This window comes from Sciurus vulgaris (assembly GCF_902686455.1).
Source record: "Sciurus vulgaris genome assembly, chromosome: 17".
NCBI lineage: Eukaryota > Metazoa > Chordata > Mammalia > Rodentia > Sciuridae > Sciurus > Sciurus vulgaris.
Window position 1 is genome coordinate 69,534,754 of NC_136478.1, and position 16,494 is coordinate 69,551,247.

Below are 16,494 nucleotides of genomic sequence, written 5' to 3' on the forward strand. Positions count from 1 at the left end.
TTATTTGACTCTGTTTCATGGTCTCAATGTATGTTCAACTCCACTACTTGGATGCCTGTGTTGAGGCAGAACATCATGGAAGGGAGGTATAGTGGAACAGAACAGTTCATCTTGTGGTCCATAGATAGAGGGGAGAGCAAAGAAGGGCCAGGGACAAATATTCCACTCAGAGAACCACCTCAGGTACATCCTTCTAACTAGGCCCCAACTTCTAAGTTTCCATTACCTCCATATTGCCAATTAATTTTGAATCCATCAGTGAACTAGTTCCATGTTAGAGGCCCAGTGATCCACTCACTTCACCAAGACCCCACATTGAACACTACTGCCTTGGGATACTACACCTGAAGTACATAAGCTGAGGGAGCATTTCATATCAAAGTCACAACATTATAACCAGTTCCTCCTCCTTCTCATGTTGGGCAGTAAAGATCTCTGCACCAGGACTCATGGCCAAGGTGTGATTTCTTTTCAGGGTGTGCTGACATTCAGGGATGTGACTATGGAATTCTCCCAGGAGGAGTGGAAGTGCCTAGACCCTGCTCAACAGGCTTTGAACAAGAACGTGATGCTGGAGACCTACAGGAACCTGGTCTTCGTGGGTGAGTAGACCATTTTTTCACAATGCCTGATTGATACACACTCAGGGGAACTGCCTGGTTTTAAGAATATTTCATAGGAGAGTCTATTTGTATTAAGGAATCTCAGATATCTGCTTTCAAACAAAAATTGGGGATTCTTAATTTGAAAAAAATTTCAACTTGTATTACTTTATCCTGCTCATTTTTGTTCACGATATGCACAATTCATTCTTCATTTCTGAAAATTGGAGGAATTTAGAGGATACTGTGGCACACATCTTCAAGTTCCATAGTTACACATCTTTTAAAAGCATTTTTAAGACTGTATTATAATTCCATGTAAAGTGGATTCATTTTGATCTAATCTTAACTGCATGAACTTAAACTTTCTCCATTGTAATCCCCAGTAGTTCCTCTTAACTTCCCCTTCTCCCTCACCCAATTCTCCTCCTTCCACCTTGTTTGCCTGAATCTGTTTATTTGTTCCTCTCTTATTGGTGATTTACAGATTTACTTCAACATAAGCTTTATTGTGGTATATTCAAATATGTATAATATAAGCTCATCAACTGTATTCTACTGTTCCTTCCTTTTTCATTTTCTCCCCACTTCCCCTCAATCCACTTTTTTCTACTCCTCTGACCTTCCTTCTATTTTAACCATTTTCCTCCCTTTTTGCACTTACTTCACTCTTAATTTCATTTGTAAGATAAAATATTTTACTTTTGAGTTTGAGTTTTTCTTAGGTCACTTAGCCTGATATTTTCAAGTTCCATACATGAGTGCAAAAATGCAATGATTTCATTTTTGATATCTGTGTTAACTCCATTCTGTATATATGCCACCTTTTCTTTATCCTTTCCTGTCCTCGTAGGTATCTGGGCTGGTTCCATAACAGGACTATCATGATTTTTGTTGCTATAAAAATTGAAGGGTCTGTGACACAACAGAAAGCTAATTGTAGGTTTTGGGATACATATGAAGGAGTTGTATGGTGTCTGTGGTGGCTCCCTTCCTTATCTTTTTAGGAATCTCCATGCTTCCTTCCAGATTGGTTATACTCCTTTGAAGTCCAGCAAAGAATGACACATTATATCCTTCGTCCTCATTCTCAGCAATATTCATTATTTTTCTGTATTCGTAATGATCGTCATTCTAACAGGAGTGAGTTGAAATCTCAATGCAGTTTTGATTTGCATTTCTCCAATAGGTGGGGGGGTGATCGTTTTTCACACAGTTCTTGGTTATTTGTACTTCTTCTTTCATAACATATCTGTTTGGTACTTTGACACAATTATTGAGTTATTTATTTTCTTGGTGATGTTTTGAGTTTTTAATTCATTTTGTTTACTAACCTTGTCAAAAGAGTAGTTGGCAAAGATGTTCTCACATTCTTAGGCTCTCTCTTCCCACTTCTAATGATTTACCTTGCTGTGCAGATTTTTAATTTTTTACTTTCCTACTTGGTTTTGTTTCTTCCACTTATGAGTCTTGCTAAGGAATTTGGAGCCTGGCTCAATATGTTAGAATGTCTAGTGTAACTTTTCTTCTAGCAGTTACAGGATTTTGGTATAATTACTGAATTACTTACCCACTTTCGGTTGACTTTTTTGCAGTGCGAAAGATTGGGATCTTGATTCACTCTCTATTTATGAATTTTCATTCTCCGAGCCCTATTCTATAGGAAGGCTAAATTTTCTCCAAGGTTTGGTTTTTACAACTTTGTAAAATATCTGATAATAGCATTCATGTAGATTTGGGTCTGTATATTCTATTTTATTATTTGTTACATGTTAGTTCTGATGCCATTTATCATTCTGATTTTGTTTCTATAATCATGCAATATATTATGAGATCAGGTATTGTGTGCCTCCCATACTACTCTTGTCAGTCAGGATTAGTTTGGTCATTATGGGTCTCTTATTTTAATTTTAGGACTGATTTTTTTTCTAGTTATCTGAGAATGTCATAAGTATTTTGATGGGAATACATCAAATTTTTATGAAACTTCTGGTAGTAATGCCTTCTTGATATATTAATTCTGCCTATTCAAGAATATATGGGGTGCTTCTCACCTCTAAAATCTTCAGTTTCTTCCTTAAGTTCTCTTTCTTATCCATTTTGGAGGTTTTCACCTCTTTGGTTAGATTTATTCCTAAGAATTACATAGGTTTTTTGGTCATTGTGAATGGAATAGTTTTATTTCTTTTTCTGCAGATTTATTATTGTTTATGTATATTGACCTTCTACCTGCAAGTTTGCTGAATGTTTTTCAGTTTTAAATGGTTTTTGTTTTTGTTTTTGTTTTTGTTTTTTTTTTGGTTCTCTAGATGTAGGAACATGTCATCAGCAAACCAAGGTAATTTGACTCCTTTTTTTGTACTGATATTCCTTTAATTTCCTCCTCTGGCCTAATTGCTCTGGTTAGACTTTTAAGAACTACTTTGAATAACAGTGATGAGAGTGGACATTCGTGTCTTATTCCTGATTGTAAAGGAGATACTTTCAATTATTTTCTATTTTGTATGATGTTGGCCTGGGATTTTCGTATATCATCTTTACAACCTTAAAGCAAATTTCTTCTTTCCCTAGGTTCTCTAGTAATTTTATCATGAATGGGTGCTAGATTTTATCAAATGCTTCTTCTCCATCTATTGAGATGATAATGTTATTCTTTTCCTTAATTCTATTTGGTAAATTAATAGTGCATGTTGAATCAGACTTGCATACCTGGGAGGAAACCCACTTGATCATGGTGTATTATCTAATTAATGTGTATTTCAATGCAGTTTTCAAATATTTTATTAAGATTTCTTTTTGCATCTATGTTGATCAGCATGTTGGCTTGAAGTTTTCTTTCTTTGACTTATATTTGTTTTTGTATCAGGATAAAATTGTGTGTATAGAATCAATTTTATACTGTTTTCTACATTTATGTTTCATGGAAAATTTTAGAAGGTCTGATATTTATTTTTCTCTAAATTCCTGGTTAAATTTGGCTGAGAAAGCCAAGCTTCTCTTTGATGAAAGGCTTTTAATACCTGCTTCAATCTCATTTGTTGATATTGGTCCATTTTATAACTTTTGTGTTTTTAAGGGTAAAGTTGGGTAGGTCATATATGTTTAAAAGTTTATCAATATTATTTACATTTTCCACTTCATTGGAATATATTTATTATCAAAAGAGTTTTTAAAGATTTTATTAATTTCAGGAGTGTTTGTAATGCCTTTTTCTTCAATTTTGCTCTCTTTTGGGTTAGTTTGTCTATGGGTTTTAAATTGTTTATCTTTTCAGTGAACAAACTCAATGTTCCATTAATCCTGTTATTGATTTTTTTATTCTCAATTTTCTTAATTTTAACTGTTTTATTTTTTGTTTTGATTTTGGAATTAGTTTTTTCTTCTAAGTTCTGTGGTGTAACCATTGATTATTTTGTTGGGAATCTTTCTGAAACTAGAGTTTGACATGAAACTGGATTCTCTGCTTCTGTTGGCAGGCAGGGCCTGTGCAAGCTTTAGCCCTCTACAGCCAAGAAAGCCTTTTATATTTTTATCAACTAATTTCAGTAGGGAGTACCTGCTGGCATCAACTCTGAGGGTCACAGATGGCAAAATCTGATCTTTCTCCACTACCATTGAGTGGAGTGTTTCAGGTCTTCAGCTGTAGATTGGGGGCTGTAGATTGTGCAGTAGACTCCAGCAGCTCAGTTTCCGCTTTTTTCTAGCTTCTTGTCTTGCAAATTGAATAATATGTTTCACGGGACAAAGGAAAGTATGAGTAATAGCAATAGATGGTATTCAAGTATGAAGAATAGGAATAGAACTGATAATGCTTCCAAAACCTAAAAAGAAATAGAACTCTTGCAAGAGGAAAGGGGAATTCCAATAGGACTTGCCCCCTGAGTGTGCTAAAACTAGTAGTTTATTAACTTATGGATTAAACTCAGTCCAAATTGATGCTAATCAGAGTTTAGAATAGTCCTGCAGCTGTTGGTTCATATACCTGCTAATCAGGGTTTGGAAAAATACTAATTCCATTGGTTTGCCTTGCAGTCTAATCCAGGTCTGCCCCACTTCTGTTTTCCCAGTGCTCATTGGGAAGCAGGAGGTTGAGGTTCTCAGTTCATGGATGCTGAATGTTCCAGCTGTGGTGTTGAGCAGTGAAGACTTCTGCACCAGATCTAGGTTAGCTGCCTTGGAGTGACAGATTTGTGTCTTGGATTGCCTCAGCCCAGGCTTGTTCGTCCTTAGGCCAATGCTGATGTGTCCAGTCATGTGGGACTGCTGCTCTGCTGCTCTGGGATGACTTCATTCCCCCTTCCAGGGAAGTGCCCCTAACTACCTTGAAGGAAAAGGGATAATTCAGGCTTAAAAAGGACTTTGAAAAAGGCAGTTAGGCTCTTCCTACAGAGACCTGTTTAAAGATCCTCAGTAGTCAGAGAGTTTGGTTTTGGAATCAGACCATTGTTTACTTTGGCATCTTGCGTATTATGGCGATTTATAGGTTCATGTTAGGTGTTGGCAAATGCCTGGATGCAGCATGCACAAGGCAGAGATCAATTTAAGACAGAATAAACATGAGAGTAATGCATTTTCTGTTTAAAAAACTTACACAATAAACACCTATTAGCCATTCTCTGAAAACCATAAAGATGGGTAACAAATTAAAACTTAAGGAGGGTATAAGATGCCAGTGATTTGTGAGTGGAGGTCATTTAGTGTTTGGAAGCATTATCAGAGTTGTTAGAAACACATAAACATGTGTGTGTGTGTGTGTGTGTGTGTGTGTGTGTGTGTATAAATTTAGTTTCATAATGCATTTAAGATTTTGGAAACATTAACAGATTTATATACATACATATATATGTATATATATTTACTTATGTATTTATATATATTATTATTTTGAATCATTGTATACAAATGGGGTACAACTTTCATTTATCTGTATACAAAGTAGAGTCATACCATTTGTGTAATCCTACATGTACACAGGGTAATGATGTTTGTCTCATTCTATTATCTTTTCTTCCCCTCACTCCCTCCCAATCTTTTTTCCTGTATAAAATCCATCCTTTCTCCATTCTTGCCTCCCTTCATTATGTATTATCATCCACTTATCAGAGAAACTATTCAGTCTTTGAATTTTGTGGATTTGCTTATTTCACTTAGCATGATATTCTCCAACTCAATCCATTTACCTGCAAATGCCATAATTTTATTCTTCTTTATGATTGAATAATATTCCATTGTATGTGTGTGTGTATATATATATATATATATATATATACCTCATATATACCTCATATATATATATATATACCTCAGAGTTTCTTTATCCATTCAATTATTGAAGGAATCAGGTTGCTTCCACAATCTAGCTATTGTGAATTGAGCTTCCATAAACATTGAAGTGGCTGCATCGCTGTAGTATGGTGATATTAAGTCCTTTGGGTATAGGCCAAGGAGTGGAATAGCTGGGTCAAATGGTAGTTCCATTCCAAATTTTCTAGGGAATCTCCATACTGCTCTCCAGAGTGGCTGCACTAATTTGCAAACCCACCAGCAATGTGTGAGTGCACACTTTCCCCCACATCCTCCCCAGCACCTGTTTTTGCTTGTATTTTTGATAATATACACTCTAATTCGGGTGAGATGGAATCTTAAGGTAGTTTTCATTTGCATTTCTCTTATTACTAGAGATGTCAAACACTTTTTCTTTTGTCTGTTAATTGTCTGTAGATCTTCTATGAAGTGTCTGCTCATTTCCTTAGCCCATTTTTTGATTGGATTATTTATATTCTTTGAGTAAAGTTTTTTGAGTTCTTTATAAATTCTGATGGTTAGTGCTCTATCTGAACTGCATGTGGCAAATATTTTCTTCCACTCTGTAGGCTCTCTCTTCACATCATTAATTGTTTCCTTTGCTGATAAAAGTCTTTTTACTTTGAATCTATCCCATTTATTGATTCCTGATTTTATTTCTTGTGCTTCGGGAGTCATGTTAAGGAAGTCTTGTCCTAAACTGACATGATGAAGATTTTGACCAACATTTTTCTTCTTTTGGGTGCAGGATCTCTGGTCAAATTTCTACGTCTTTGATCCATTTCAAGTTAAATTTTCTGCAGGGTGAGAGATAGGGGTTTAGTTTCATTCTGCTGCATATGGATTTCCAGTTTTCCCAGCATCATTTGTTGAAGAGACAATCTTTTCTCTATTGTACATTTTTGGCACCTTTGCCTAGTATTAGATAACTGTATTTGTGTGGGTTTGTCTCTTTGTCCTCTATTCTATACCATTTGTCTATCTGTGTTGTCAACATCATGCCATTTTTGTTACTATTGTTCTGTAGTATACTTGAAGGTTTAGTTTTGTGATATCTCCTTTTCAGTCTTCCTGCTAAAGATTGCTTTGGCTATTCTGGGTCTCATATTCTTCCAAATAAATTTCATGATTGCTTGCTCTATTTCTATGAGGAATATCATTGGGATTTTAATTGAAATTGCATTGAATTTGTATAACACTTTAGGTAGTATGGCCATTTTGATAATATTAATTCTGCCTATCCAAGAACATGGGAGCTCTTTCCATCTTCTAAGGTTTTCTTTAATTTCTTTCTTTAGTCTTCTGTGGTTTTCATTATAGAGGTCTTTCACCTTTTTTGTTAGATTGATTCCCAAGTATTTTTTTTTTTTTGAGGATATTGTGATTGCGGTAGTTTTTATAACTTCTCTTCAAGAGAATTTTTCATTATTGAATAAAAATGCATTAGATTTATGAGTGTTGATTGTATATCCTGCTATTTTTCTGAATTCATTTATGAGTTCTAGAAGTTTTTGGGTAGAATTTTTCAGCTCCTTTAAATACGGAATTCTGTCATTGGCAAAGAGTGATAGGCTGAGTTCTTCTTTTCCTATTCATACCCATTTAATTTCTTTGGTCTGTCTGATTGCTCTGGCTAGAATTTCAAGGACAATGTTCAATAGAAGAGGGGAAAGAGGACATCCTTGTCTTGTTACAGAGCTTAGGGGGAATATTTTCAGTTTTTCTCCATTTAGAATGATGTTGGCTGTGGGCTTAGCATAGATGGCCTTTACAATGTTGAGGAATCTTCCTATTATCCCTACTTTTTTTCATGTGTTTTGAGCATGAATGGGTGCTGTGTTTTATCAAATAATTTCTCTGCATCTATTGAAATAATCATGTGATTCTTATCTTGAAGTATGATGTGGTGAATTCCATTTATTAATTTCTGGATGATGAACCAACTTTGAAATCCTGGAATGAAACACACTTGATTGTGTTGCACTACCTTATTAATATGTTTTTGTATGTGATTCACTTAAATTTTGTTAAGAATTTTTATATCTATGTTTATTAGGAATGTTGATCTGAAGTTTTCTTTCCTTGATGTGTCTGTCTAGTTTTTGAATCAGGGTGATATTTGCTTCCTAGAATGAGTTGGGAAGGTTTCCCTCATCCTCTGTTTTATGGAATACTTTGAGGAGTATTGGAACAAACTCTTCTTTGAAGGGTTTGTAGAACTGGACTGCGAATCGATCTAGTCCCAGACTTCTTCATTGATAGGCTTTTAAAGATGTCTTCTATTTCATTGCTTGAAATTGATCTACTTAAATTGTGTATGGCCTCCTGATTCAGTTTGGGTGCATCATATGTCTCTGGAAACCTGTTGATGTCTTCGATATTTTCTATTTTGTTGGAGTACACATTTTCAAAATAGCTTCTAATTATGTTTTGTATTTTAATAGTGTCTGTTGTGATGTTTCCTTTTTCATCACAAATTTTAGTATTTTGCATTTTCTCTCTCCTTTTCATTAGTGTAGCTAAGGGTTTATCAATTTTGCTTATTTTTTCAAAGAATCAACTTTTTTGTCAATGTTTTTAATTGCTTCTTTTATTTCAACTTCATTGATTTCAGCTCTGATTTTAATTATTTTCTCTCTTCTGCAATTTTGCAGTTGATCTATTCTTTTCCTAGGATTTTGAGCTGTAATGTTAGGTCATTTATTTGTTGACCTTTTCTTATTTTATTGAATGTGCTCCATGAAATGAATTTGCCTCTTAGTACTGCTTTCATAGTGTCCTAGAGATTTTGATATGTATTATCTTTGTCCTCATTTACCTTTAAATTTTTTTTATTTCCCTTCTGATGTCTTCTGTTATTCATGCATCATTCAATAGCATATTATTTAGTCTACAGGTGTTGGAGTAGTTTGTTTTTTATTTTATCATTGATTTCTAATTTCATTCCATTATGGTCTGATAGAATACAAGGTAGTATCTCTATTTTTTTTTTTGTATTTGCTAAGAGTAGCTTTGTCGTATAGCATGTGGTCTATTTTAGAGAAAAAACCATGTGCTGCTGAGAAAAAAGTGTATTTGCTTGTTGATGGATGGAATATTCTATATATGTCTGTTAAGTCTAAATTATTGGGTTGAGTGCTATGGTTTCTTTGTTCAATTTTTGATTGGTAGATCAGTCCAATGGTGAGAGTGGTGTGTTAAAGTAACCTAATATTTGTTGTGGTCTATTTGATTTCTGGAATTGAGAAAGATTTGTTTGATGGACATGGATACACCATTGTTTGGGGTATAAATACTTATGATTGTTATAGCTTATTGATTTCTGCTTCCTTTAAACAATACAAAATGTCCTTCTTTATCCCTTCTGACTAACTTTGGCTCAAAGTCCACTTTAACTGGTATGAGGATGGCTATCCATTTCTTACTCAGTCCATGTGCATGGTATGTTTTTTCCCATCCTTTGATCTTTAGTCTGTGAGTATTTTTTTTTCTATCAGATGAGTCTCTTAAAGGCAGCATATTGTTGAGTCTTTCTTTCATATCCAATCTGCCATTATGTGTCTTTTGATCAATGAGTTCAGGCCATTAACATCAGGGTTATTATAGAGATATGACTGGTATTCCTGATCTTTTTGACTTATGTTTTCTTTTGTAGTTAGTTTCTCCTTTAATTGACTTTTTCTTTAGGGAACTTCCTCCCTCTGCTGATTTATGTTATTTTATTCATTACTTTCTCATGGAATATTTTGCTGAGAATATTCTGTAGTGCAGGCTTTCTATTTGTGTATTCTTTTATGCTTTGTTTACCATGGAAGGATTTTATTTCATTGTCACACCTGAAGGAAAGTTTTGCTGGGTATAATATTCTTGGTTGGCATCCATTTTCTTTCAGAGCTTGAAATATGTTGTTCCAGGCCCTTCTAGCTTTTATGGTTTGGGTGAGAAATCTGCTGATATCTGTATTGCCTTCTACCTGTATGTAATCCAATGCTTTTCTCTCACAGCCCTTAAAGTTCTATCTTTATTTTGTATGTTAGGTATTTTCATTATAATGTGACTTGTGGACCTGTTGTAATTTTTTATATTTGGTGTACTATAAGCCTTATATTTGATTTTCCATTTCATTCTTCAGGTCTAGGAAATATTCTGATATTTCATTGAATAGATTATTCATTCCTTTTGGTTTGTATCTCTGTATTCCTCAATCCCAATATTTCTTAAATTTGGTCTTTTCATAATATCCCATAATTATAGGAGGTTTTGTTCATGATTTCTTACCATTCTTTCTGTTTGGTCAACTTTGTTTTCAAGATTAAATATTTTATCTTCATTTTCTGAGGTTCCATCTTACAAGTGATCTTATCTGTTGTTTCTGCTTTCTAATGAGTTTTTAATTTGGTTTATCATTTTCTTCATTTAAATGATTTCTGTTTTTTTCAGAATCTCTATCTCTTTATTGAAATGATCATTTGCTTCCTGCATTTGCGTTTCTTTTTTTATTCTTTTTTTTTTTTTTTGATACTGGAGATTGAACTCAAGGCCTTGTGCTTGCAAGGCAAGCACTCTACCAACTGAGCTATATACTCAGGCCCGCATTTGCTCTTTTAACTGTTTATTGGTGTGATCATTCATTGCTGCATTTGCTCTATTATCTCATCCTTTGCTTCTTGGATCATTTTAATTATTGGCATTCTGAACTCATTTTCTGACATTTCTACTACTGTGCTATCATTAATTTTGGATTCTATTCATATAGCTTCTAGATTTTTGGGGAAATAGTCTTCCCTTGTTCTTTAATGTTGTTCATGTGCCTTCCCTCTAGCAGCGCAAGTCCGAGGTATTTCAATTTCCCCCCTATAGGCTTATAGTGTCCCTGCAGGTTTACAATACCTCACGTTAAAGAGTGAGATCAATATTAGCAGCACACAATATGAAAAATGTGCATCCTGTCTCGTCCAGCGAGTACAATGAAGACTCGGCTCTCAGATGAAGTTTTTAGGTCTTTATTTTTATGGGAGAGTCTCTGAGCCGAGTGCCTGGTTCTTCCTCCTCCTCCACCGCTGCCGTCGTCTTCTCCCTCCTCCTCTCGCCGCACAGCTCTTTCTCTCCTTCTTCTCTCGTCACACAGCTGCTGCTTCTCCCTTCTTCCCCTCTCGTCCTGCCGCCACTGCCTCTCTTCTTCTTCTCTCGTCACACAGCTGCTGCCTGCCTGCCTGCCTCCGCCATGCAAAGTACGCAGCTTTATGGGATATAACAGCCAATCACCTTAACGGGTCAGGCGTTTGGCTCGTGGAGACTTAATGGTGGGTAATGAGGACATGTACTGATCACGAGCTAAGCACGGGCACGGAGGAGATCAGTCAGCCAATAGAAAGCACTTCCTTAAAGTTGTTTTTCTTTGCGGTTGGGCTTCTCGGTGCCATCTTAGGGTGAGGCCAGCTACCACTGCGGGCCCTACAGGGCAGCAGTCTCCAACACATCCTTATCCCAAATATTCCTTATATTAAGATATTAACAGTATTGTCTTAAAAAACAGACATGATAATTTGGATATTATGTACAGCATAACCATTAGGTTTGAAATAATGTCCACAATATCTAATGATAGACAAAGAGGTTAGGGAGGGGTGTAAAATATATTGCTAATATAAGAAGTGAGCTTACAGAGGTACTATGTCATTTGAATAGTGAAACTGAAATCAAAAGAAATTGTTAGTGTGAGAAAAGAGGGAAAGAGTCTCCAAAGAAACAGATGAGAGAAAAATAGAGTGAGAGAAATAATTTGAAAAGAAAGGTAGGAATAATAGTAGGAATAACTGGAATGATAGTAATAATATTACTAATAAAAATTTCTACAATAAAGCTATACTGTTCAAACCTCCTTGTCTTCAGTAGCCTGATGAATGATAACGCAGTGTCCCAAGAAGGAAGCTGTGCCACTAGGGATGGTGATCCCCTGGGCAGAAATAATCCATGAGAACAAGCAAAGGTGACCACACATGTTGGTAGATGGCCAGCCACAGCATAGGCACTACACTGAGGGCTCGACCTGGGTATCACTGGAGACCATGTACTGAGACTGGGCCTGTCACTGAGGACCGTGGAACCATCTGAGCAGGGCGCATTGCTGGAGACTGTGAGTGGTGAGTCTGGGCCAGGGAACTATATATGTATTTAGGCCCTATAATATCTCACACATACTCTGGAACTATAGTAAAGATATCTAATACTGCCAAATATTTCCAAAATAAATTTATTAATGTTACCTGTGTAGTAGAGGGATCCCATTTAGGTGTGTCAGGTGTGTCTCTCTTGGAAAGGATGACTAGGGCTTACACATAGCCCAGTACATCTTTTTAAAACTTCTTTCTAGGTATATAAAACATTAGAATACATTTTGGAATAATCACAAAAGAAAGAAATATAATTTGCAAATTTAGTTCCAAGGACTTGCCCCCAGTCTCTCCTTTCTCCTCCTCCCTTCCCTTTACCTTAATAATCTTTCTACAATTTATAGTTTATTTTTAAGTTAGTGTCCTGTGGTTATGCTTAATGTTGAGATTTACTGTGCTATATTCATGTATGTACATAGAAATTTCAGTCAGATTTATTCCACTGTTCTTCTTTATTTTTCTTTCCCTCTACCCTTTCATTTATTCTACATAAATATTTGGACTGAATAATAATAGTATTACCAGTGAGAAATATTGAACTTACCTGTGTAGGAGGTCAGGAAATCTTTTCAGTCTCAAATTGTCTTAGAACCACTTGTGACTCTGGCAGAGTCTTTTATGATAGTTATCAGGTACTCCTGTATAATAACCTTCCTTTTATAACCTCCCTGTTTTACTAGCTTTTGAGAGAACTGAGGCAGTGTATATTTCAAGTTACAAGTTACATTAGAGGGCAAGGACCAAACTGTTGGCTGTTTTATCTTTAGCTCTTTTTCTCCCTTGACATTGGTCTCTAAGTTTTGATTTTCAACATTGAGTGGGCCAGTTTCACCAGACTTGAAGTGCAGGTACTGGGTTTTGTCTTCAATGTCTATAATTGTACAGTTACCCCTTGCTTAATTAGGGTCAGTAGCAGTATGGAAGTCAATATTATGTCCTACCCATCTTAAAAGTGATGGCTTATTGTCTTAATTTGTGTTTTGATAGAGTTTAGCAGAAGTACCACTTCTAACAGGCAACGGTTAGAAAGTTACTCCAAGCAACCAGATATACATTGGGTTTAAAATGGACAATATATAAAATACAGCCCTTGTTACCTTGCCTGTATTGGACCTACATACTTTTTAATTTAACAAACTTTGACATAGCATTTTTCTCAACCATTCAGTTCTCAGATGTATACGTTTTCTCTAGCGTGTCAACTGTCTTGTACTTAACCAAAAATAACAGTGGCTTATTTAGCCAGTTTGATAATTGTTTAAAACACCTTAAAACAGAAACTAACACTAATTTTGAAGCTTATTTTTCCTAAGTGATAACACCTAAAAGACACAGAGATTATCTTAATAAACAATCTCTGGATATCTCTTTTAACAAACATTTGTGAAGAAATGTTTAGTTAAGCACTTTATATTACTGATGAAAACCAAGATATCAGACAAGCCTAGTTAACATTTTAAGTCAGTTATTCATGCCAAAGGAAAATCCTTCAAAGCAAAGGATATTGAATGTTTTTTTGGCACAAGGGATTGAACCCAGGGGCATTAACCACTGAGTCACTTCTGCAGACCCTTTATTTTAAGGCAGGGTCTTGCTAAGTTGCTTAGGGCCTCCCTAAGTTGCTGAGACTGGTTTTGAAATTGGTATTCTTCTGCTTCAGCCTCCTGAGCTTCTGCCCCACCATACCTGGCAACTTTAAAGATTTTATATAGAAACTAACACTGCATTGATTGACTGACCACCTAGGAAAAACATATGAGTTAACTAGTTTAAAGACATCTTTCCTTTAACTAGCTTAAATTGGCATTCTTATTGACATTTAAGTCACATGAACAGAATGTTCTTTGGATCCATTTTTTTTAAATATATGAGCCAATTTGGTACCATATAGTGATATATGGACACAAGCATATATGTAGACGTGACATGTAATACAAAGGTGTGCACAAATTTACACAGACAGGAAACAAATGATTGGTAGCTTTTTACCAGATATTTTTCCTCCACATATCAGGAAGAAAAATAAATTACACAGTGTCTGTCAGTACTCTTTAGAACTTAAAATAGTCCATCAAAGACATTTATAGTATGATTCAGAAATAAGGAGTGTCTGTGCAGTTGGAGGTATTAGAAGTAGAGTCAGCCATGGTGGGCACTCTGATCTGAGGGTCAGATCTGATCCTTCATTGGGGTAGATTCACTTCCACCATTGCCCCTTGTTAAAAATAAATAAGTAAAAATAAAAATTCCAGTTAGACGAAATAAGACTTATCAGGAAAAAAATTAATTTAGGTGCACAGGACCAAAGGTAAATTCACAAGAAAAATGGACCTCATAAAAGTCAGTTTTTTTCCTCAAGAAATGAAACACTCCCAATGGCTCTAGTAAAGGAACACATGGAACATATTTATCACACCAGGGTGTAATTTTGTATCAGAGTAGCCCTTTCCCTTTTCCTCCTCCTTTCTGTTGCACTTAGGTAGAACTTACTAAAAGTGCAGGATCCCAGTGTACAAGAAAGACTTATAGTTTGTTTTTAAATGTAACACTTTTTCATGGTTTCAAACCTGTTTAGGCAACTGCTCATACTAGCCTAGCTGTAAGATAGAGTTACAGTTTATATTTCCCTCAGGGGCCATCTCTTCCTGTCCTCCATCTAGCATTGAGGTCCATTTTGTGTATCAAAAAGTACCCCAAGGGTTGGGGAGATAGCTCAGTTGATAAAGTGCTTGCCTTACAAGCACAGAGCCCTGGGTTTGAACCCCAGCACTGCAAAAAAAAAAAGTACCCCAGGATCTAATGATCAAAGGAATCATGATGTATGAGTGCTTATGCCTGATGGAGTGTTTCCTCTCTGAAGCATAAGGGGAAGAAGGCATCCCTTGGCATCATTCCATTTTCTGAATCAAATCAAGTCATCCCTTGATTACCCGTGGACCTCGGGTGACCACACCTTGAGGCTTACCATTTGGATTAGTCACTTTTACCAACACAGAATACTCAGTTTCCTTTATTTCCTTTAACCCTCAAAACATGAGCAACCAGGTACTAAGGGCTCACTAGGATTTGAGTTGGTTGAATTACTTGCTCTTACCATGAATCCAGATTCCTTTTCTTTCTTTTTATTTTTTAAGGTTTCCTATTAAAATAAGAAAACCTGGCTGTGCATGGTGGTTCATGTCTATATACCCAGTGTTTTGGGAAAACTGAGGCAACAGGACTTCAAGTTCTATATCAAGCCCAGCAATTTTGTGAGACCCTGTCTCAAACTAAAAATAAAACTGGCTGGTAATGGTACTCAGCAATTAAGTGCCTCTGGGTTCAATTCCTAGTACAGAAAAGAGAAAAGAAATTCTGGTTCTTCTGTGTTGTGTTTATCCCCCAATTTTGGAAGCACTGTAGAGGGGGTTGAGCGTTTTGGAGGAGATCAGTTATTGCACTAAGGGAGAGACATGTTCTTGAGGGTTATGTATCTAAGCAAGCACTTAGCCTTTTCTGATAGCTGTATTTGCCATAATATGCATAATTAGGGCCTCTAAAGTCTTATTTTATTCATTATGTAAAGGAAGAGCCATGAATGTAGCAGATTCAAAATTTGAGTCCCAGAGAAGAGAAATAGATGACATATTTGAACTAGTGGGGAGGGAGGCAATGGACAAAATGTCTTAGAACAATTACACTAATAAGATCCATAATTTTTTCCCTACAGAATTTGGCAGGAATGGAAATCCAGAGAATGAGACCCTCTTTGTGATTGGAAACACAGCAGGTACAAGAAGAGTGTTTGGGTCCTAAAAGACACTCAAGGACTTATAGATTCCCATTAACCTTATTTGTGTGTCCTAGTGAAATAATTGGGTTTTGAGGGCATAAGAAACCTAAGTCTACATTGGTTCTGCAGTGCACATGAGAGGTGGAGTGGAGAGAGACAGAAACTTTGTAGATTAGTGGTTCACCTCTTTCCCCAAAACTTCAGGTCAGAGTAAGACTTTGAGGATCCAGGATATAACAGGTGAGGGCACCCTCCACCATTGGGCCAAGTCAGTCAGAAAGCAGATGCATGAACTGAACTGTCAGCATGACCAGCGGTCATGCTAATCACTTTTAACTGGCTGACAGGTGCCAGAAGCTGTGATAGAAACTGATTTTTCTAAAAGGAGTAGAGAACGCTAGGAAAAGTAGTGCTAGTTCTGTTGGTTTTTTACACTAACAATTCTGAAGAGTCCATCATCGGATTCCAAAAAATGAAACCAGAGCATGAGATGAATCTCAGATCTCTTATCTTTAGGTGGGGCTTGTACAAGTTGCAGGCCTCTGCAGCCAAGAAAACTCCTTGTAGTGTTAGCAGCTAATCACAGCAGCGGATGCCTGCTCTTGTCTGTTCCAAAGGTTGCAGCTAGCAGGCAAAATTCTTC